This window comes from Gadus macrocephalus, chromosome 8 (assembly GCF_031168955.1).
Source record: "Gadus macrocephalus chromosome 8, ASM3116895v1".
Taxonomy (NCBI): Eukaryota; Metazoa; Chordata; class Actinopteri; order Gadiformes; family Gadidae; genus Gadus; species Gadus macrocephalus.
This window is the reverse complement of record NC_082389.1, coordinates 22,648,460-22,670,880: the sequence shown is the minus strand read 5'-3', so window position 1 is coordinate 22,670,880 and position 22,421 is coordinate 22,648,460. Positions and strand designations below refer to the sequence as shown.

At 42.1% G+C, this 22,421-nt stretch overlaps 1 long non-coding RNA gene across 2 annotated transcripts; it reads left to right on the top strand.

Moving 5' to 3' along the window:
* The first annotated feature begins 10,477 nt into the window (after window positions 1-10,477).
* Window positions 10,478-11,724, top strand: LOC132463633 (uncharacterized). Of its 2 annotated transcripts, XR_009527085.1 has the most exons (3): window positions 10,478-10,558; window positions 10,799-10,977; window positions 11,091-11,724. It is a non-coding gene; the product is annotated as an uncharacterized LOC132463633 (long non-coding RNA). The 2 variants fall into 2 exon arrangements; XR_009527084.1 differs by lacking the exon at window positions 10,478-10,558 and having other exon boundaries at window positions 10,765-10,977.
* Window positions 11,725-22,421: the final 10,697 nt, after the last annotated feature.

Sequence of the window (22,421 nt, the reverse complement as noted above, 5' to 3'; positions counted from 1 at the left end):
CACAAACCTGACCGCTATAGCTCCCTGGCTCCTGATGGGAGCATCTCCAGTAAACCCAAAAGCCTCCCTCATCATAGCCAAGCAGCTGACCCATCTCCTACTATGACTGGTGCTGCACCAGCATTAGGGGTGGGAATTGATACGTTTTTATCAATATCAATGCCATTGTCGATTCTGACTATAGATCCAATTCCTTATCAATTCTCTTACCGATTCCTGAGTAGTTCATTGAGTGGCAAAAAAAGAGTTCTACAGTCTTCTGCACCAAAAGTAACCATTTTATTTTCTACATACTAACACAAGAACAAGAAACAAGAAAATATAGTCTAAATAAGTTAGACTGACAATAAATAAGTAATAAAAAAAATAGGAAGACACTTACAATTGAACATGCTAAATTATGATTTAACACTAAACTTTTATATACATATTTTAGATGTAATAACTGTAAGCTTAACTAAGCTTAAACCAAACGTCATTGAATTAAAGTTTAACACTTTTCTAGGAAGGGTTATAAAAAGTAAACAAATAGTTAACAGACGTACATCCCCTTTAATTCTTTAGATTTATTTTTTTTACTGAGCGTCAACAATTCTTATGCAAGAATATAAGCATATCTGCCTTTTCTGGGAGTGAAAGGGGTAACTTGAGCCGATGTCGAGGGGCCAGCTGCCTGAGAGCGATCATCTAAAATGCATGAAATTTGTATAGGTCGGCATTATTAATAAAAACTACGACACTACTACTATAAAAACTGCAGTTGCAAGGCGACAGTGGGCTGCTAATGCACGATATGTAATGTGAACGTTACTGTTGTCAACGGAGGACACAGTGGAGCTTGTTTGACTCGTATGCAGGCTTTTGAACACATGGCATTCTTGGGACTTAATTCCATGCTTGGTAGACAAATGCTTTAGCATGTTGCTGGTGTTTGCACCCTTACACAAAATGATAGCATTGCACTGATTACATACGGCAGAATTTTCATTTCGTTTGGTGAAATGGAGCCAGACTTGCGATCGCTTCCTACTCTCCACGATGCTGCCTTGTTGTTTGAAGGTTGTCGGCGCGCGCAGGGTCGTCGCAAAATCTTTGCGCAAACCGGAAAACGTGGTGCGGAATCATTAAGAAGAATCGATAACGTTGGAGGCGTACGATTCCGATGGAATTGGTTAGTTGGAACCGGTTCTGAGTAGGAACCGGTTCTCGATTCCCACCCCTAACCAGCATATAACCTGGAACACCCGGATCCACAGCCTGAAGAGGAGGAAGATACAGCAGCCAAGGAGGGAGAGGGAGAGGAAGAAAAAATCACCCACAATTATGCCCGGCCCGAATCGGCGGCCGAGGAGCAATCAGCTCAACAACCAGCTCCACCCTCAGAGGAAGCTGAGACCCGACCGATCTAGAGGCAAAAGGGATTACCATTACCAAGGTCAAAGAAGGCCTCCTCTTATACTTACACTTATGCCAGTGGAAGTTCCCGAAGCTCACGCAAGAGTCACCAGGTGGAGCTCACCTCTTTACAGGCAGCCATGATTGAGGAGAGGAGAAAACTTGGAGAACTGCAAGAGATCCAAAGTAAGATCCGGGAAGAACAAGCCCTAGATGACAGGGCTCAAGAACTGGACAGGCAAGCACAAGCAGCCTTGAAGGAGCGAGAGAGGTTGACCCGATCTCTTACTCTACAGCGATGGCTAAGGAGAGTTCAACGAGAATTGGAAGATGCTCGGCTAATAACATAATTCAACACAGAAGTGACCACAGAGCATCCACCTGCTTCGCAAGCATTGTCTAGGGTTCATAACCCATCCCAAGAGTTGGCTCCGTTTTCCATGAGCTCAAGGGTATTCGATTCAGGTGAACCTGTTGACCTGTTCAAACCCCCATTCTGGTCCACAGGTATAGACTGCTTTGGACCCTTTGTCATCCACCTTGGCCGTAGAACAGAAAAGCGATGGGGATAGGGATGTAACGATATACCGTAAAACGGTATATTGCGATATGAAAAGGCCACGAATGTCAACCATACGTTTTTTCATGTAATACCGTGTCGCGGTATAGCTGCGAGATTGCATGGTAAATGCGCACTGTCATTGTGGGGAGTCTGGTGAGCGACATTGTCATTAAAACGTTGCACTCAACTTAACACGGTATGCCCTGGCAGCCCACACCACACAAAATAGTAAAGCATTGACACACCACTGAAATATGACTCCTACCTTGGAAATCAACAGTCCCCTCTCACGTGGACCTTTGTTTGTAAACACTAACCAGCTCAGTGTTGCACTGTCCGTTACAACAACATTATGCACACAGTAGCCAAGAAGAGAAAACGCTAGCAGAGATATAAAGAGAAAGAATAGTGATTGAAACTAGCTTACCTGTTGGAGGAGAGAAAAAGTGAAACAAAGCGATTGAAACTAGCTTACCTGTTGGAGCAGAAAGTGGTTCATCACGGGTCAGTAATTATGAATCCAGGCGAACAAGAAATAGCAGAAGGAGAGGACGCATCTCCGCTATTTAAGCCACCAAAACGGACCAGGTCGGCAGTGTGGGAATTTTTCGGCTATCCAAAGGATGAAGACTGCAAAGTTCTTGAAGATGGAATGCCGACTTGTAAACGCTGCAAGAGAATAGTGCCTTGCAAAGCGGCAAACACGTCCAACATGGCACATCATCTCCGTGAGAAACATCCACAAGACCATGCCAAAATCGTCAAATCCACGGTAAGGTTGGCGAACATCCGTGACAGATGATATAAATGTGTCCAATGATCCGTAATATGTTCACCATAACTTTACGTTAGCTTGTGTACTACCAGCATGTTGCGCACAAGTATGGAATCATTACTAGGTCAGACTTAGGTGACGTTGCCCACCTCCGATAGTGAGAGGGAGGGAGGGGTGAGAAGAGTGCACTGTAAAAACATACATTTTGAGACTGATTTTTCAAATAATAATTAACAAATAAAAATATCGTAATCCTTTTTTTATTTCATTAAGTCAGAATGTATTAAGATAAAAACTGTGTTAAATTCAAATAGATTTGATAGTCCTTCAAGTGCGCCACCAAGCAGCCAGCCTATAAAATAATCCTTTGCCAAGGGAGCAAAATTTGCTCCCAAATCAAAAGAGGCAAAGGAATTAGATCAAGCAGTGGCATTTTTTATTGCAAAGGACATGATGCCTTTCCAAGTGGTTGAAAAGCGGATTCAAGCATTTGATGCAGAAGACGGCCCCACGCTACAAGCTGCCATCTCGGGTTTACTTTTCGGATTCAGAGATTCCTAGATGTTTGAAAAGGTGCGTGCGACTGTTCAGAAAAAGGTGTCTGAGGGGAGAGTGGTTTTCAGCAACCACAGACCTGTGGACGAGCAGAACCCTACATCAGTTTAACCATCCACTACATCTCCCCGGATTGGAAGCTGATGTCCCACTGCTTGGAAACAATGTATTTCCCGGAAGACCACACCCACGCCCACATTTTAGAAATGATCGACAGTATTCGCCAGGCTTGGAAAATACCAAAAGAGAAGATTTTCTGTTTCCAAACAGATAATGCCTCCAACATGAGGAAGGCATTTGAAGATGACCAACATCCTTGGGTGTGGTTAGGGTATTTTGGGCACAATCTAAATTTAGCCATCTTAAAAAAAGTTAATATCATATCGTGATATTAATTTTGATATCGTATCGTGCTAAAAATGTCATATCGTTACATCCCTAGATGGGGAATCATCTTTAAGTGCTTGTTGCTTACATCTTGTCGTTTCATATCACTTCGGGGCAAGCCCTTTGAGATCTGGGCAGACAGAGGATCCAACTTCCGTTCTGGGACTGAGAACTGAAGCAATGCCAGGCGATGGAACCCAAACTCCAGGAACACCTGGCAAATCAGCAGATTGCAACTTCAATCCACCAGGGGCTCCACACTTTGGTGGAGTCTGGGAACGTGAAATCAGATCAGCCAAGACTGCCCTGCGAGTGATTCTTGGAAAGCAGACCACCTCCAAAACTGTTCTTCAAACTGTCTTGATCGAGGTAGAAGGCATCATGAATTCAAAGCCTCTAAGCTATCTTTCCTCAAACGCCGCTGATCCTGATTCAGTCACACCCAATTTGCTCCTGATGGGGCGACGGGACGCCTCTCTGCCACAAGCCATGTTTGCAAACAGTAAGCTCCTTGGGCGACGAAAGTGGCATCACAGCCAGATGTTTGCTGACCTCTTCTAGCTCTTCTAGAAATATAGCTGCATGCAGCAATGTGGGTGTCAAGCATAATGGGACTCGATAAACTAATTCTGCCGGGCGGACGTAATCGACTAGGTGGCTACATGACGACCTTATCGGTAATCGGTCAGACGTAATCGGCTAGGTGGCTACATGACCACCTTATCGGTAATCGGTCAGACGTAATCGGCTAGGTGGCTACATGACGACCGTCTCGGTAATCGGTAATGTCGACAGCTTGTGGAATGAAATTCAGCATTATGCGAGTACGCGTCAATGTTTACCAAATGGAGAAACGACCCTACCTAGAGGTAAGGGTGCATTATCGTCTGCCCGTCAGAACAAATGATACAAATACATAGGGGTATTCGGAACAATATCCCTAACATAGACACAATGTTAACAAGCATCCGTTCTTGAGGTGGTTCATGAAGCATCTGATGCAGTAAGAATTGCAGTTTATATTGTAAATGGGCGGAATGGTAAATTTAGTCATTGTTGTTTGACGTCCCCCTGAGGTCAAAGGTCACCAAATTGTTTGGCTGTTCCCAGAATGATGTCATGAGTCTGTAGCAAATTTGGCTATGATATGTTAAAGAGTTGCTGAGAACAGGCTTACTTCCTGTTAGGCGGCTTTGCTGTCAGGTTTGATTGGCTGTCACGGCCAAACGGTTTGGAAGTAGAAAAAGCTGTTTTGCAGGTTTGTTCGGCTTGTTCTGAAGATCATATAGGGCAAGTTACATGATGATTGGACATAATCTAGCAGGTTTGGCTATGATGTGTTAAAGTGTTGCTGAGAACAGACTTACTTCCTTTTAGGCAGCTTTGCCGTCAAGTTTGATTCGCTGTCACGGCCAAACGGTTTTGAATTAGGAAATGCTGTTTGGCACATTTGTTCAACTTGGTTTGAAGATCATATAAGCAAGTTTCATGATGATTGGACATCATTTGTGGCCTGTGGATATGTAATGTTGATATTGACAACTTTCAACATGGCAGCCAGGCTTTGCAGACAAGTTTGATTGGCTGTCACGGCCAATCGATTTAGAATTAGAAAAAGCTGTTTGGCAGGTTTGTTTGGTTTGAAGATCCTATAGGGCACGTTTTATGATGATTGGACGTAATCTGTGGCTTGTGGACATGAAATGTTGATTTTGACAACTTTCATCATGGCGGCAAATTTGTTCGAAATATACTCATGTGATGAGAGAAGAGTTAAAACACGTCTTTGTTAATTATAGCGCCCCCTGAGGGTCAATTGATTGACCTACAGAGGGAACACAAGGTGAGTTTGTGTATGAGGGATGTGGGAATAGGGTACCTCCGATGACAAGGTTGTAAGTGGTACATAACTCTAACAGCCTCTCTCCATTTTCATTCATGATGCTACAGCCCTCCCTCCCCATGGCCCTGTCATAGTTTTTGTTATTGCTGCCTACTTCTGCATTTAAATCGCCCATTATTATCTTCATATCATGTTGTGGAGTTTCTTCTAATTCTGCTTGGAGCTGTTCATAGAATATGTCCTTGGTTATTTCATCACTGTCATTTGTTGGTGCATAACATTGGATGATTGTGATGTTAATATGTTTCCCCCACAATCTGACTTTCATGAGTCTGCTGTTTACAGGTTTCCATTCCATCAGATATTTCTCCATTCGTTTTTTAAGGATGATGGCTACCCCTTCATGATGTTGGTTGTCATCCCTTCCAGAGTACAGGACATACTCTCCTGTGTTGGTTTTGTGTCTGCCTGTTCCTGTCCACCTTCTCTCACTTATTCCGAGAATATACAGGTTGTAATTTCTGTAGTTTCTTGAGCGAGTTTACTTGTTTGATACAATGTTTGCACATTCCAGAATCCAATCCTGGTCTTGCATTTTGTGTTGAGGGCACCCACCTTCTTGTCGGTAGCTTCCTTACGGCTTTCACTACTAACATTAATTTTATTATCTTTCGATAACTCTGGAGGCCCATTGTACACAGTAGTGTTTTAATCCTTTGTTGCTGTTTCCGTAACAATACTTTTTCTATGGGACTGGGTTGTTAGCCCTGTGCCCATCCCCCATCCTGGAGGACCAGTGGATTGCACTTTGTCAGACGTCTATCCCTCGACCTGACCGACTTGGGTGACCCTACCAGTAGCCTAAGCTCCTGTCGGTATAGCTCTTGGGGTCATTGAGGCACGCAAGCCTCCAGACCAACACAATTCTTCCGGGGGCATTACAATGCAAACACGACAATAATTGACACCAATCTGGCTCATTTAGAAGAGGAATCAACTGAATAAATGACAGGTATAGCCTATCGGACACGGAATCAGTGCACTTGCAAATGGGTGCCTGCAAGTATGACCGATCGTGGTGTGACATTATTTAACCATCAATCCACCGCAAATATGACCAGACAGATTTAACACATACACAAAGCACATCGTCCAACCCGGCGGATGCTAACAGACAGCCCACAACAAGCCAAACATCACCACGGCGGCTGTGTTTTCTCTCTCACTCTCACATGCCCGTACACAATCACTCCAACTTATCCAACTCCAAGGCAAGGCTGCTTCACTAAGACCACAACTAACCACAAGGCCTTTATATTCATGCAGTATGCCGAAGCCGGAAAGGACACACGCACAGTCGCACACACTCATCTTATGCAAAACATTCTGTTTTATCATCAACATACAGTGACTGCAAAGATTTAAAGACTAGCCTCTTACCATAAGTTAGAATGGACCCAAAGTATGTGATTGATACAGTCTAGTTTAGCTTTCCCTTGCTATCTGTTTCTAGTATGACTTCTCAACATTACGTCTTTCTTGTGTTAGGCGCACATGGCTAATTTGCAAGCGGGTAAAAGTTAGCAGCAGATTGGATATTCAGTTTTGCAATCGGATTCGTCCCGCAATCGGCTTAATCAACACAATTGCACTATATTACGGGTGTAGTATGTTGAGGACAGTATAGGACAGCGTATTGACAAAAAATCACACTGAAATTTGTTGTTGCTATTAGGGGTGTGAACGGTAACACTACCCCTTTTTTTTTTCGTGTGTACACGGTTAACCGTTTTTTTTTCTTAATGAATGATTATTTATTTTTTTTTAAAGTGGACCGCAGTCGCGCACACTCGGTTTAACTTCGTTCAATAGCGGGATTATTTGTTTATCAACAGGCGGATGCGCAAGCAGAATGATCGCAAAAAGAAAATTTGTTTGACCGGTTGCCATGGTTATCTCCGTGTGGTTAATTTGCAGTTGCTTTGTTAATTAGGATGTTGTCAGCGTACTGTTTCATTAAACTGTAATCAGAAAACGCGGTTATATGCTATAGACCCTAGTATCTGTTGTATAAAGGCTGGGACGAATTTCATTTATAAATATGTGCACTTTATGTTGAAAGTATAGGCCGTCGCGATTCCCATTGAAACAAATGGCGCGGTGATTATTCTTCAAAACGAGAGCTGGTAAATCTTGAAACATGAATTAAACTGTTATCAGACAACGCTGTTATATGATATTGACCCTAGAGTATCTGTGGTATAAAGGCTGGGACGAATTTTGAATTATAAATATGTACACTTTAGGTTGGGAATGGACCGTCGCGATTCCCAATGGCGCGGTGATTATTCTATATATTTTTTTACGGTTTTCGTTTACTGATTTTTCCTAAACAGTTTTGGTTTACTAACCGGTTACACGTGTACACGTGTACCCGTGCACACCCCTAGTTGCTATCGATATCTGTGCAAGAACAGCACTGTAATCTAAGTTCCGGCTGCCATCTGTTTTAGGGACCGTCTACAAATGACACCCCACAGACTGGTGGCATAGACGTTACCATGGAATTGTTTCAGGAAAGAAATCACCATAAATCAATGAAAAACACATTTTCTCATTCTGATTGCTGTAGTACTTGCCGATGGTGGGCTTTGACCTACTACTGGCCATTATTTGTTGATATTTTGCATAATAGTGAAACTGGATGAAATTAATAGTTTAAAATATTCACCAAAATTCAATAAGAATACATTTTCTCATTCTGATTGCTGTTGTACTTGCCAATAGTGGGCTTTTGCTTACGACGGGTCATTATTTGTTGACATTTTGCATAATAGCGAATGAGGATGCAATTAATAGTTTGAAATATTCACCAAAATTCAATAAGAATACATTTTCTCATTCTGATTGCTGTAGTACTTGCCGATGGTGGGCTTTGACCTACTACTGGTCATTATTTGTTGATATTTTGCATAATAGTGAAACCAGATGAAATTAATAGTTTGAAATATTCACCAAAAATCTATTAAAATAAATTTTCTCATTCTGATTGCTGTAGTGCTTACCAATGGTGGGCTTTTAATTACTACGGGTCATTTGAAATATTCAAATTTTTTACCCATTCTGTTTACTATAGTAGGCTTGTTGCTAATGGTAAGCTGCTACTTATTATGGGTGACCTTTTTTGTGAAATAGGATGGGAATAATTATGAAAAACACACCACAGGCATTGTTAAAAAGACATTTTTTCATAACAGATTAGTAAATATGGCTGTAGACTATCTCTTAAACAAAAACAAAGCCCAGTAATGAATAAAAATACATTTTCTTATGCTTTGAGTTGCCAGTGACCGTATTTCTTATAACATTATCGTATAATTTCTCAAAATTCGTTGTCAAAATAGACATTCCCCTGTTTTGGTAACCTCATGTCCGTGGTTGAATAATATCCCCTTACTTTGTCTTTTTCCCCTTTCATTTTGTGGAACTTAATTTTCTTATTCGCTATTCTTTAGTTTTTTCAACCCCTAGAGGGTAGTATGGCCCCAAAATGATCCAACTTTGTAGGATAAACAATATAGAACCAGAACTGTCATGAATAGCATATGGCCAAGAGACTGAGAATTTTTTTGAATCTTCAAACATTCATAACTATTACAATATGTACATCCCTTTCGTCTTAAAGGCAAATTTCACAATACCATGCATTGTCTTTCTCTGGAACACTGGCAGCTGTCATTCCAAGGCAAAATGCATGGAACCATCTGTTGCATTTACCGCATTCGATCTGTAGAAACCACAAACCAAGTCACATTAACTCCACTGCTTTTTCATGCAATTTATATTTTATCACTGAACTTGTGATACTTACGCAAAGAATGTCTTTTGTTCGGATTTGGAAGGCCGAAGGAACTTTCAGTCTGCGTTTTTCCCATTAAAAAAGACCTTTGTGAACAGATAGCATGTGTAATTTACACATTTATACATTTTAAATGTATCATCAATGGGACATTGTACAGTAACAACGTCTTTACATTACCTGCGGCAAGAAGCATCTCCTCTGCCATATCTTCTCTTAAACGTGCAATGTTTTTGCATTCAGAATCGATATTGAGTTCCTCTGGAATTGCTGGAAAGCTTTGGATTATTTGTATTGCCATCTTAACTTTGTGAATTTGTGAATATATTAGGCTGTTAATATATTTGTGAATATATTAACAGCCTGGTGGTGGTTTGAGATGGTTTACTTCAACTCCATGACAATGACTCCACAGCTAGTTCCATCTCTCTGTGTTGTGTGGGAAATGGTGGCAGGTTTCCATGCCAAGGTCAACCAATCCTTTTGTCAGTTTAAATTAAACCTTGTCCTAAAGTATTTGCTGTTAAAAAACAGAAGTGTAACCATTGTGTGGGCCATAGTGACTGATACAATGGGTGCTGTCATTATCTGAAAATAATACTCTGTGAACTGACAAAGGAGAGAGGAAGATGTAAATAAAAATATTTTTACTGGAAGCATTTTGCTGCTTTCCTGAGGCCTGTTTCAGGTAGCTGGTTTAACATACTCTGAGTTTAATCCTGCGCTCTGAGTTGGTTGACTCAGAGTTCAGGGTTGAAAAGAAACTCTGTGTTTTCGGTTTCAGAACAGGTGATCAGCGTTGGGTTAATCAACTCTGAGTATGTTCACTCTGGGTTGAGGGTGTGCCTGTTGACTATAAAGAGCCATCATCAATGGATCGCTGATAACATGATCAAACTTGGACCAAAAGCGTAGATCCACTTACTTTCTCCCACGGAATTGGAAATTCTAATGAATGCGTATGCCGAGCAGTTACCCAGAGAGAGCTTGGCCTGAAATAGCTGAACAAGTCAATGCGTGAGTAAAATAAATTAGTAAAATAAAATAAAATAAGAGGAAAGTTTAATATCTTCCACTTATTCAATATGTAAATTGCGTGTGTGTCAATTTACGCAACCCCGAGTTGCCCCAAGAGGACTTGGCAGCAAATGAAGATGAAGTACAAAAATATAGTTCAAACAGGTAAACTAATGTTGAATTGAAATCAAATCAATTGTGCTGTTTTGCCTGCTGTACCTAATTTAACAGCTATATTCAACATGTGATGGGCCTATATTTAAGCAGTAAATGTAAGTAGTACATTTCCCAGCCACCCCCTAGGCAAAATGCATTATTTATATATATATATATAAAAAAAAATATATATATATAAAAAAATATAGCGCTTACTGAATATTAGGGTAACATTTTCCTCCATGTTAGCAAATCGAAAAAAAGCAGAGGCCCGGAAGACTGGAGGGGGTCCACCTCTGCAGCCCTCACAGAGGCTGAGGAGATGGCCCTCAGACAACAGAGTATGCGTCCTGTGGCTGAGGGCATCCCTGGGGGGAGCTCCTCTGATCCCCCCCCCACCCCCCAGGATAGAAGTGCCTTTATAAGAGGTTGGTTATTCAAAATAATTAAATATGTACACGCAACCCAGCATGTTGCAAATTAGATGGGGCAATATTCTGCGCTCAAGTAATAATTTCACTGTCGAATCATCTTCTTCCAGTTACTGATGGCGTCATCGCCCTACTTGAACCAGATGCCCTCACCAACCTCCATGCAATTGTAACAATTCAAAATATGCAAAAGGATGCTTTGGAGATCCAAATTTTGGAACATAAGTTAAAGGTGAGTGAGGTGCAAACTGGGATACTGTTCCCTGCTCTAAAAACATACCCGATATGAATGACTTTTTTTGTGCTTTCAGGAAATAAAGAAATCCTCATAAAAAGTAGATTGTCTTTATTAGAACACGGGCTGTGGTGGGACAAGTTATTTTGTTGAACAGTTTACTCAAAGGGGTTTACTTCAGTGAACAATGCAGACGATTATGCTGAGCATGTGCATGTAGAGAAGAACAGCATCTGGTTAAAAGCAGTACCAGGGTCTTTTCTGCCTTGCATTCTTAAAAATAGTTTCTTGACTTGCAGCAGTTATAGGTCCGTGGTTAGTCAGCTACTCTGATCATGGGAAAGCCACAACGTTAAAGTGACTGTAGTACAGAGCGGGTGGGATGCACGGGGCGGATCATTCTGCACATGCGTTAATTGCGTAAAAAAAACCAACTTAAACTTAAAGCATGCCCCCGGTGCGTTTGACAGTTAACATGGGGACTGAGAAGGTGGCCTAAATAAATGATAGATTGCGCTGAAAAACGATAGCGGTCGTGAAGAAAATTATCAGGAAAAGAAAGTATATCCAACCGGGGTCTTAATAATCGTTCTTCACGGAGATTCCTTCTGAGGATCGCAGCCTCTACATCCACAGGCTCTCGTAGAAAAGGGCATGCCATTTCTAACACTTCCTTCTGTCAGAGAGCTGCCTTCAGCCTTATAGACAACAAACTCAGAGTAGGTCTAACCACCTCCCGAGCAGGTTAGGTCCACGGCGTATGTTGCCGCAGCAACTAACTCTCGGTTGCGCTGAACCTGCTACCTGAAACGGAAAACCCAGAGTTTCCATTAACTCAGAGCGAACAAACTCGGGGTTGCCTCAAAACCAGCTACCTGAAACAGGCCTCTGGTCCCTTCCAGATCACTCTCAGGTTCAGCAGGATCAATGATGAATATTTTGCTTGTTGGAGCATGAGGTACGGTTCAGGGATACACAAAAAAAATCATTTACAATACATACATGATGTTGACACACCATTTCATTTAAAGGCCCACTATGCAACTTCGGGCATTTCTTCACTGTTTTCTTAGTTTTGGCACGCACATTTCTCTACACAGCGCCCCCTACAGCTTCGTAGTAGATATTTCACAACACTGTCGTAACAACTCGTTGACGACCCTTCCCCATGTACTTCTACGCGAGCCATGTGCATTTGTTTTCAAAGAAGCCGGCGAATGCGTGGAGCCATGTCCGAAGTAGATGTTCATAAAGTGTAGGCAAGGTTATACATTTTTAAAAGGGTGTATTTGTATTGCAATAAACATAAATCCATCCTTTTTTATAGTTGACGGGGAGAATTTATATCCTAGATTATAATTGTTTTATCTTAGGTTGAATCAGTGTAAGAGGTTTGGCCAACATAATAATCTAAATAAACAAGAACCTGGATTCGGGGATTCAGTCTGTATCTGGGGGACGAGACAGACGAACAGCAAAACACCCATGGAAACAAAGGTGTTTATATGGTTGCAACCAAGCAAGCTAGAAACAGGGCTCACAACAAAACGGTCGAGAAAACATTTTTTACAGGGCTCACAACAAAATGGTTGAGCAAACACATTTGTACAGAGACTATCAACATCAAGAATACCACGAAGACAAAGGCCACCCAAGGGTACTTTCAATTTCAAAAGCAACACGGCCGAGTCAGCGTCTGATTTGCAGTCTTCTTTTTCTTTCAGTTCACGCTATTCCTGAAAAGCTTGCCCAACGTTTACTCGTGTCTGGCCTCTCTGCCGGTCAGTCTCCCTTTTCTCTTCTTCTGTTCCTCCGACATTGGGTTTCTCTGTCTCTTTTTAGTCGGCTGATCTAATATGAATATAACAATCCCTTAGTGACTTGTGTTTATATCGAGCCGGTTCCTTGTTTGGGGGTCTGTGCCGTAAAGCAATTAGTTACTTTGCGAGACCCGAGACTCCCGCGAGAGTGGGCGGCGGGTCGCCGGCAGAAACATATTCCTTTTCTCCGCCAAGATGCGCAAGGGTGAGTCGAAACAACGAACAATCGAACAAAAATGTATAATAGAACCATCGCAATGACTCTTAGCCTGTTATATTAAGGTAAATCAAGCCAAAAAAGTTGCATAGTTCCCCTTTCACTCGTGTCTGATCCCTTTTCTGGTCCATTCTTCTTTTGTTCCACCGACGGTCGCCTCTTGGGTCCCTTATCAGTCGATTGATCCATGATGAATACAACAATTGCCTCGCAACTGGCTGTTTATATCTAGCCGGTGCCATGTTTGGGTGTGTGTCTGTGCCGTAAAGCATTTTCGAAACTACAATCTGACTACATTTCCGAGGATACTCGGAAATGCCGCTGCGTCACATCCGGATTGTGTCGGTCCAAACAGAGCAAGTTGCATATGCGCTTTTTCACTGGAGAGGCGACATGGGTAAATGACACACCCACCAATCGACCCAGAAATGGATGCAGAACCATCAGCATAACTCTCAACCTGCATACTTAATGTAATTTTGGCTAAAAAAGTTGCATAGTGGGCCTTTAACTTTGGTGTGTCAACTTATTTTACTCACCAAAAACCGCCAGTGGTTGTTGTTTACATTAACAAATCCAATCACACCATTGTACTGATCAAAGTCCACCTATGACATTATTGAATAACAAATTAGTTTCAAATTTTGAAATGCTTCAGAACAATGTTATCATTAAAATGACAGAGTTCACATATTCATAGTCATTCTGTACTTACAGTCTTTAAACTTTGCCTTGAGATTTGTGAGGTTTCTCCAAACAGAATTACACCAAAGACGAAGTGATGTAACACATACAGTCGGCACACACCCCCATCCTTGAAAGAGTGGCTTGAATGAAAAACTCCATTGCCTAGAAATACATTTTGAGAAATAAATTCCCTTTTATGGACAGTAGGAATCATTTTTTTGCAAATTAATGTGTGTGAAAAAGGCATGTCATGATATGCATAAATGCAGATCATGTGTAAGCCACTGGTGGCGCTAGAGTTGAATAAACTACCACAAGATGGTTGCAACAGCTGGCTGAGTGGTGTCTGTTTACTTTAGATCAACAACATAACATGGTGTCAGAAGTAAAAGGAAAAACACTAACGAGGATTTGCAAGGTATTGCAAACATGGAAGGACTTAAGCCGCCCGCTGGACTTGATCTACTGCACGGTAACCTGTCAGAAAACTGGAGGAGATTTCGGCAGAGTTTTGAGCTGTATTTAACAGCTGCAGGGGGCGCGAGCAAGTCAGCTAAGGTACAGTCCTCACTATTTCTTCATATAGCCGGCGAAGAGGCGGTGGAAGTGTACAATACCTTCACATTTGACGAGGAGGATGATAGGCTTAAACTGGCGATAATTCTGGAAAAATTTGAAGAATACTGCAACCCCAGAAAGAATATAACCTATGAAAGGTACAAATTTTTCACGTGTGTGCAAGGGGACATGTCATTTAACCAATACCTTACGGAGTTAAAACTAAAGGCAAAGTCATGTGAATTCGCACAGTTAAGAGAGTCCCTTATCAGAGATCGAGTTGTCTGTGGAATCACGTCTGATACGTTGAGAGAGCGATTGTTACGTGAAGTTGACATTTCTCTTGAAAAGGCAGCACAGCTGTGCCTCGCGGCAGAAACAACAAAAGTACAAATAAAACAAATGCATGAAGAGGATCACAATGCGCAATCCTTTGCAAGTGAAAGCAAGGACATAGATGCAGTGAGGCACAAGCAGACACGCGATAAAGAATACCGAAATAAAACCCAAGTAAGCATGCAAGACAAGGGTTGCACGTTTTATTGCACAAGATGTGGAACTGAGCATGTATCACGAAAATGCCCGGCTTTTGGCAAACAATGTAAGAACTGTGAGAAAATGAACCACTTTGCCAAGGTGTGTAGGTCGATGAAGACAGCGTACTCAGTAGATGATGACGACACAGATCAACAAGCAAGTCTGTTCCTTGGTGTTGTGAATGCAAAGACACAGAGACAGACAGATGAATGGACTGTTGAATTAAAATTGGATCACAAACAAGTCAAATTCAAACTTGATACTGGTGCACAGGCCAATGTAATTCCTTTCAGTCTCTTGCAAAGAATAGGGAAAAAGAACATACTACGACCAACAAATGTGAAACTGTCAACGTACACTGGAGACAAAATACCAGTGAAGGGAAAGTGCAAATGGAGCGTGAAATACAAAAAGAAAGCATTTAATCTGGAATTCATTGTTGTAAAATCAGATGCCAAACCAATACTTGGGATTCAGGCATGTGAAGAAATGGGGCTCATCAAGAGAGTTATGGCACTAAATAAAAGTGACAAAATGGATATCTTCAAGGAGTATGCTGATGTATTTGAGGGACTAGGCTGCCTAGAGGGAGAACACACTATTCAAATTGATGAAGGCGTGACACCAAAAGTGCACCCACCTAGGAAAATTCCTGTCACTTAGAGAGAAAAACTAAAAACAGAATTGGACAGAATGGAAAAAATGAAAGTGATTGTAAAAATCGAAGAGCCAACTCAGTGGGTCAACCCTATTGTTATCGTTGAAAAGCCTAATGGAAAACTAAGAATTTGCTTAGATCCACGTGATCTTAACACAGCAGTAATGAGGGAACACTACCAGCTACCAACAGTTGAGGAAATAACCTGCAGACTCTCAGAAGCCAAATACTTCACAGTGCTGGACGCAAGCTCAGGGTTTTGGCAACTCAAACTAGACGAAGCCAGCACTCGCCTCTGTACATTCAACACTCCCTTTGGTCGTTATAGATTCCTCAGACTTCCATTTGGAATTAATTCGGCTCCTGAGGTGTTCCACAGGACAGTGAGACAGCTGTTTGAAGGAATTGAAGGTGTTGAAACATACATAGATGACCTCTTGGTTTGGGGTGAGACAAAAGAGCTGCATGACTGCAGATTGAGACAAGTGCTGGAGATAGCAAGAGCCAAGAATTTCAAGCTGAATAAAGAAAAATGCAAGGTGGGCCTAGAGGAAATCAAATACCTGGGTCATATCTTCACAAAAGACGGTTTGAAACCTGATCAGACCAAGATTGAGGCTATTCTGAAAATGCCAACTCCAGAATGCAAGAAAGATGTGGAACGATTTCTGGGCGTAGTCACATATCTCGCAAAGTTCATTCCAAACATGTCCAAGCATACTGAGCCATTGCGTGGATTGACCAGAGACGATGTTGAATGGCAGTGGAAAGCTGAACAGCAGCAGGCATTCAGCACAACGAAAACGATGCTCACTGAAGCTCCTGTGCTCAGATACTATGATGTCAAGCTCCCCGTAACGCTGTCAGTGGATGCATCAAAAAGTGGACTTGGAGCCGTTCTACTTCAAGAGCTCAAGCCAGTAGCTTATGCATCGCGCGCACTGACAGAGACTGAGCAGCGCTACGCGCAAATAGAAAAGGAGATGTTAGCAATTGTGTTCGGAGCAGAGCGTTTTCATCAGTACATTTACGGAAGAGATGTGGATGTGCAGTCGGATCACAAACCACTTGAAGTGATAATGAAAAAACCACTGAGCAGTGCTCCAGCTAGAATACAGAGACTTTTAATGAGACTGCAGAAATACCAGGTGAATGTACAGTACAAGCCAGGAAAGGAGATGTACATTGCAGATGCATTATTCAGAGCTTACTTACCAGTGACCAGCTCTCCAGATAAAGACATTGAAGCGCAGGTGCACATGGTGATCTCCAATTTACCCGTGTCAAAAGAGAAATTGGAGGAATTCAGAAAGGAAACAACAAATGATGTGACACTGACTAAACTCGTTGAAACTGTTCTTAATGGATGGCCAGAAACCAGGAGCCAAGCTGCCCAAGAAATACGAGCGTATTGGAACTTCAGAGAAGAGATCTCAGTTGTGAATGGAGTTCTGTACAAGGGAGAACGACTCATCGTTCCGGCAGCAATGAGAGGAGAAATGTTAAAGCGCATCCATGAAAGTCACTTGGGCATTGAAAGCTGCAGGCGGAGAGCAAGAGAAGTCCTTTTTTGGCCTGGAATGTCGGAAAAAATCGCAGAGATGGTGAACAGGTGTGACCTATTCACCTTTAGCCAGCAGGAGTATTTACTACTGGTGGATTACTATTCTAAGTTCATAGAGGTGGAGTGGTTGAAGTCAGACACAAGAAGTGCAACAATCATCACACATCTGAAGTCACAGTTCGCCAGACATGGCATTCCTGAAATAGTGATCTCAGATAACGGACCACAGTTCAGCTCTCGTGAGTTCCAAGCCTTTGCAAAAGAGTGGGAGTTCAGTCACCAAACTTCAAGCCCCTACCATGCGCAGTCTAATGGAATGGCAGAAAGAGGAATACAGACTATCAAACTCATGCTTAAAAAATCGAAAGCTGATGGAAAAGATCCATATCTGTCGTTGCTGAGTCTGAGGAGTACACCTCTGGAGGATGTCGGAGTGTCACCAGCCCAGCTGTTGATGGGTCGACGTTTGAGAACAAGACTTCCGACGACATCCCAGATGCTGAAACCTCAAATGGTCACAAGTACAGTACAACAGGTGTTTGAAACAAGACAACAGAAACAGAAAGAATATTTCGATCAAGGAGCCAGAGCACTCCAGAAACTTGAGGTTGGCGACAATGTCAGAATCTGGCAGGAAGGATTATGGAATCCAGCCCAGGTAACGGGACTTTCTGACCAGCCAAGATCATATGTAGTCCAGACACCTGGGGGACAAGTATACAGAAGAAACAGAAAGTATCTGATGCAGTCCAAGGAACTGAGTAACACACTAAAGGACACCAACAAACAAGATGTGACTCAACAGGATGTGCATGACAGTACAGAGAAAAAGCATGAAATGGACATTCAAAAGAAAACATCAGGAAGTAATTCTAGTCCTACAAAGCTTTCAAGTCTACCTGTTACAACAGCAAGTGGACGAATTGTCTCAAAGCCAAGAAGATTCATCGAGGAGTACTAGGATTATTATTATTATTATTATTTATTTATTTTTTCATGTTTGAGCAGTTGTTTAGCCTAATGAAAAAAAAAAAAAAAAAAAAAAAAGGAAAATAAAGAGGATGTCATGATATGTATAAATGCAGATCATGTGTAAGCCACTGGTGGCGCTAGAGTTGAATAAACTACCACAAGATGGTTGCAACAGCTGGCTGAGTGGTGTCTGTTTACTTTAGATCAACAACATAACAACCTACCTCACCATTAAGCAGATTATGTGGCCTTAGTGGGATGAGGTCATTATGCCTCAGGCAAATTATTGAGTTACCATTTTTTTGCCCTAACTGTGGCAATGACAACCTCAGTCCCCTTCCTTTTCCAAAGAGTCTGTGTCTAGGTCAGGTAATAGGACAATGTCAACAAACCACTTATTCATTACTTACAATCAAACTATTTTGCAAGCACTAATCACAAATTACTCCCATAGCATCAACGAAGCAAATTAATTCATGAGTGGAAATTACACACACAGTGTGGAGAAATACATCAAAATATATAATAAAATTAAGATGATTTAAAAATATATTTATATTTAAAAAAATACTGACTTGTGTTTTTGTGCTTGATGTGGCTTCACGACTGCCATCACCATCTTCACTGGCCTCTTCTGATGGGTCCTCAGCATTGCCAGAGAGTTCCTTGTCAGAGTTTTCTCCAGGTCCTGGAACTGGACCTATTCTGCGACCTCTTTGTTTTGTTTCTCTTGGTGTAGGCATTGAGGTAGGGGCAGCATAATAATTTGACCTGGATTTAGAGCTGGAACTTGCCTCCATAAGATTTTTTTTGGCACATGTCTCTTCTGAAAGGCTGATGTCATTTATTTTGCCCTTTATGGAAATCAGCTGATCTGGCAGTTCATTTCCTAGCCTGTGCTCCACATACCTGCCATGATGGGATGTGTGCATTTTTCTGAGGAACACTCCAGGAAGCATTTGCTTCTTTTTTAAAAGGATGTGGTTCTTCACAATCCCGAACCATGCCTCCACGTGGCAATTTGTGTCCCTCGTCTCCTTCTCCTTTGTCAATGAATTGTTGGGGCGTAGAGCATGGCGTGACAGACCCCCCAACATCAGCCCACTCCAGAGTGGATATATGGACATGTATTTGTCCAGGAGTGTTCGGAGTATGGCAGGGCAGTAGTAGAGATTGTCCTCCTCTTCATTTGGCTCTGAGTCCACTGCTTCGGCAGCATCATCAGAGACACGTCGGAAGACAGACGAAAACTGAGACGTGCTGACAATCGTCCTGGAATCTACGTCTTCATGGTCTTCAATCATGAAGGTCTTTGCATTGACCTGGTCCTCTGACATTACATCACAGTTAACTGACTGTATCATCTCTGTCAGCTCCTCCACACTGTTTATTACAACAGGTGAATTACTTTTGGCAAACAAAATGATGCACAGGGCCCTAAACACCTGGATGGCCTCATTCAGACTTTGTGTGTTCTGCAGCCTGGCAAGCACAAAAGTAAAAATCTTCCTGTGACCTTTGTCAGTCACATGCTTACCAATGATTCCACTAATGGCCTTGAGCACATGCGCCGAGCAAAGGTGGAGCACAGTATATCTCTGGATGGTCTTCATCTGCCGTCTGCCCTGGCTAATAGCGAAGCATCTCCTCAAATAGGCAAAAATATTTTCCTGGTTGAAGGATAGGAGAACAGCCTGCATCAGTGCCCAGCTGAAGTCTGTCTCCACTTGGCGAACTGTCAGCACAGTGAATTGACGAACAGTGTGGAGAAACTGCAAGAGCCAGTAGGCAATCGAGGGTACAGTGTTGTCATTGGTTAGCATCTCTGCCACAGGCAAGGGGGGTGCACCACGACCATGTCCAGGTAAAACAAGTGCATAATATAAAACTCTTCTGGTCTGAGATCTTGGATACCAAACTCCCTGTGGCGTCCAGGTACAGTTTTACTTCCTCCTCACAGGAGGAGGGAACATCTAGTCATGTTCCCAGCCCTTATATCCTCTTGAGGGGTTTGTCTAAGGAGTTTTTAGCAGGTGTTACTGAGCCCACCTTTGATTTTTTTTTAGCAATGTTCCCTCTCCTAACATTTGACGCCTGTCTGTTCCTGATATGTTATTTCAGGTGACCCACATTTCCATGGCGGCACACTGTCAAAAACGCTTTATTTTCTTTTATTGAGGGTTTTTTAGCCATTGAGAAAGTATAAACTGCTTTGCAGGAAGAAAATGTGCACACCGCTTTTGCATGAAAGTATGGACAATTTATTTTTCTGCTATTTACCGGTTTGATGTGTTGGTATTTAAAAGCAGGGACACAGCAATGATTTTGTTTGTTGAATTTCTCATACAAAACATGTGCCCAAGACACCAGGATTTTTCATCCAAAAAGATTCGAAATCTTCTAGGGACAGTGCCGACCCTTCGGATTTTCCTCTGTCCTTCAGAAGACGACGGAGAGGCAGCATTGTATTTGGGCTCCTCTTCCAGATTGTTGAAGTCAGTCATTGCCTTGGATGTTTTAACCACAGACTCAGAAGAATCTTCTAAACGATGATCACTGCCTTCAATCTCGGCCACAAACTGGATTTCCCTTTCCATCCCCCAGGATGGTCCAATCGGGACATCGGATTGGAGGATGGGGAGGCAGACAGAGAGGAAATATTGTGTTTGGGCTCAGGCAGATCTATTGCCTCATCCAGATTTTCCAATTCAGATATTGCCCTGGATGTTTGAACCACTGCCTCAAACCCATGCGACCCATGTGTCGCTACCTCTTTGTTTTCTGTCTTTGGATCTTTGGCAGTTGAATCTAGGCCTTTCATATTGTTATGATCACGGACTCCATCTCTGAGTCCCCTTCTATTGTTGTTCCATATCACCCACAACTAGTGTTTTGGGGATTTATTTTCATTTCCAAAGAGTGATAGGCATAACTCTGACCAAACATCAGAGCTGTAGGTGGCCCCGTGCAGGTTAACCAGGGAAAATTCACTCACCACAGCCTCCAAGCCACCTGCTACCTCCCAAAAGTCTCTTTGGGATGCAATCTTTCTCTTTAATTGTTTCGTCATTTTTTAAATTGAAAGAATTCTGTATTATTAATGATTATTCATTTGTATGATGCCTTTAGCCAAAGCAAAACATTGATCAATTATTTCAAATTCAAATTTCCCAACAACACTCATTTGACAAGATATTTGAAAAAAGGATAGGCTTCCTTAATCTACACACTGTAGAGCACCACATGTGAATAGGTCCTGAAAATCGCCATAAAATAAACTTGGTTGACAACTTACTTGCTATGATTGGGTTGATTGATTAGTGGTTAAGAACTAATGTTCTTTGCTGGGAATTTTGCTAGAATAATGAATCCTAGCGACGACTAGAACCACAAGAAGACCAACAACCAACGATGTGTCGTGGTCTTCGTGCACCAAAACCGTCGTCAATTAACTAATGTGTGTGCAGGGCCGTAGCACAAAATTCTGGGCCCTATATTCATGTGGTCCTGATCGCTCCTGACGAGGAGGGGGGTGTGAAGGTATTAAAAGGTACGGAATCTCATATGAGATAATATCTCAAAATCTCTCTCGTAATAACTATCGTCACGTAATAACTATTATCTCGTAATTAATAACGAACTAACTATGTAGTTATTACTATTATCTCGTAATCCAACATCCAGGTCAGAATTTAACTCCCGGGTCAGAGGAAAAACTAACAACCACAACGATGGAGCTTGGGAGATTTATCAACGTTTATTTTGAGCTTGGCCTCAAATATTCGGACATCAAATCAATACTTGCCAGTAGGCACGCCTTCCACATAAGTGAGAGACATCTGAAGAGGATACTGCGAGATAGGGGACACTCTCGCCGCAAGGCGTACTCTGACCTGTCGGTCCTGGTGGATTTTATTAGCGACCAACTGCAATACTCAGGACAGCTTCACGGGTACCGATGGATGTACGCTAAATGCAGGGAGCATGGACTGCGTGTGAGGAAAGAGGATGTGCGGTTGTTGTTGAAAGAGCTCGATCCCAGAGGAGTGTCACGAAGGCTAGCGAGACGTCTCAGACGACGAAACTAACTACTAGTGTAGATAATAATATAGTGTACATAATATACAACTAGTATTACTTTTCATACCCTGACATTGTTTTGATTGTTAATGTTCCTGCAGTCTTCTTCTAAA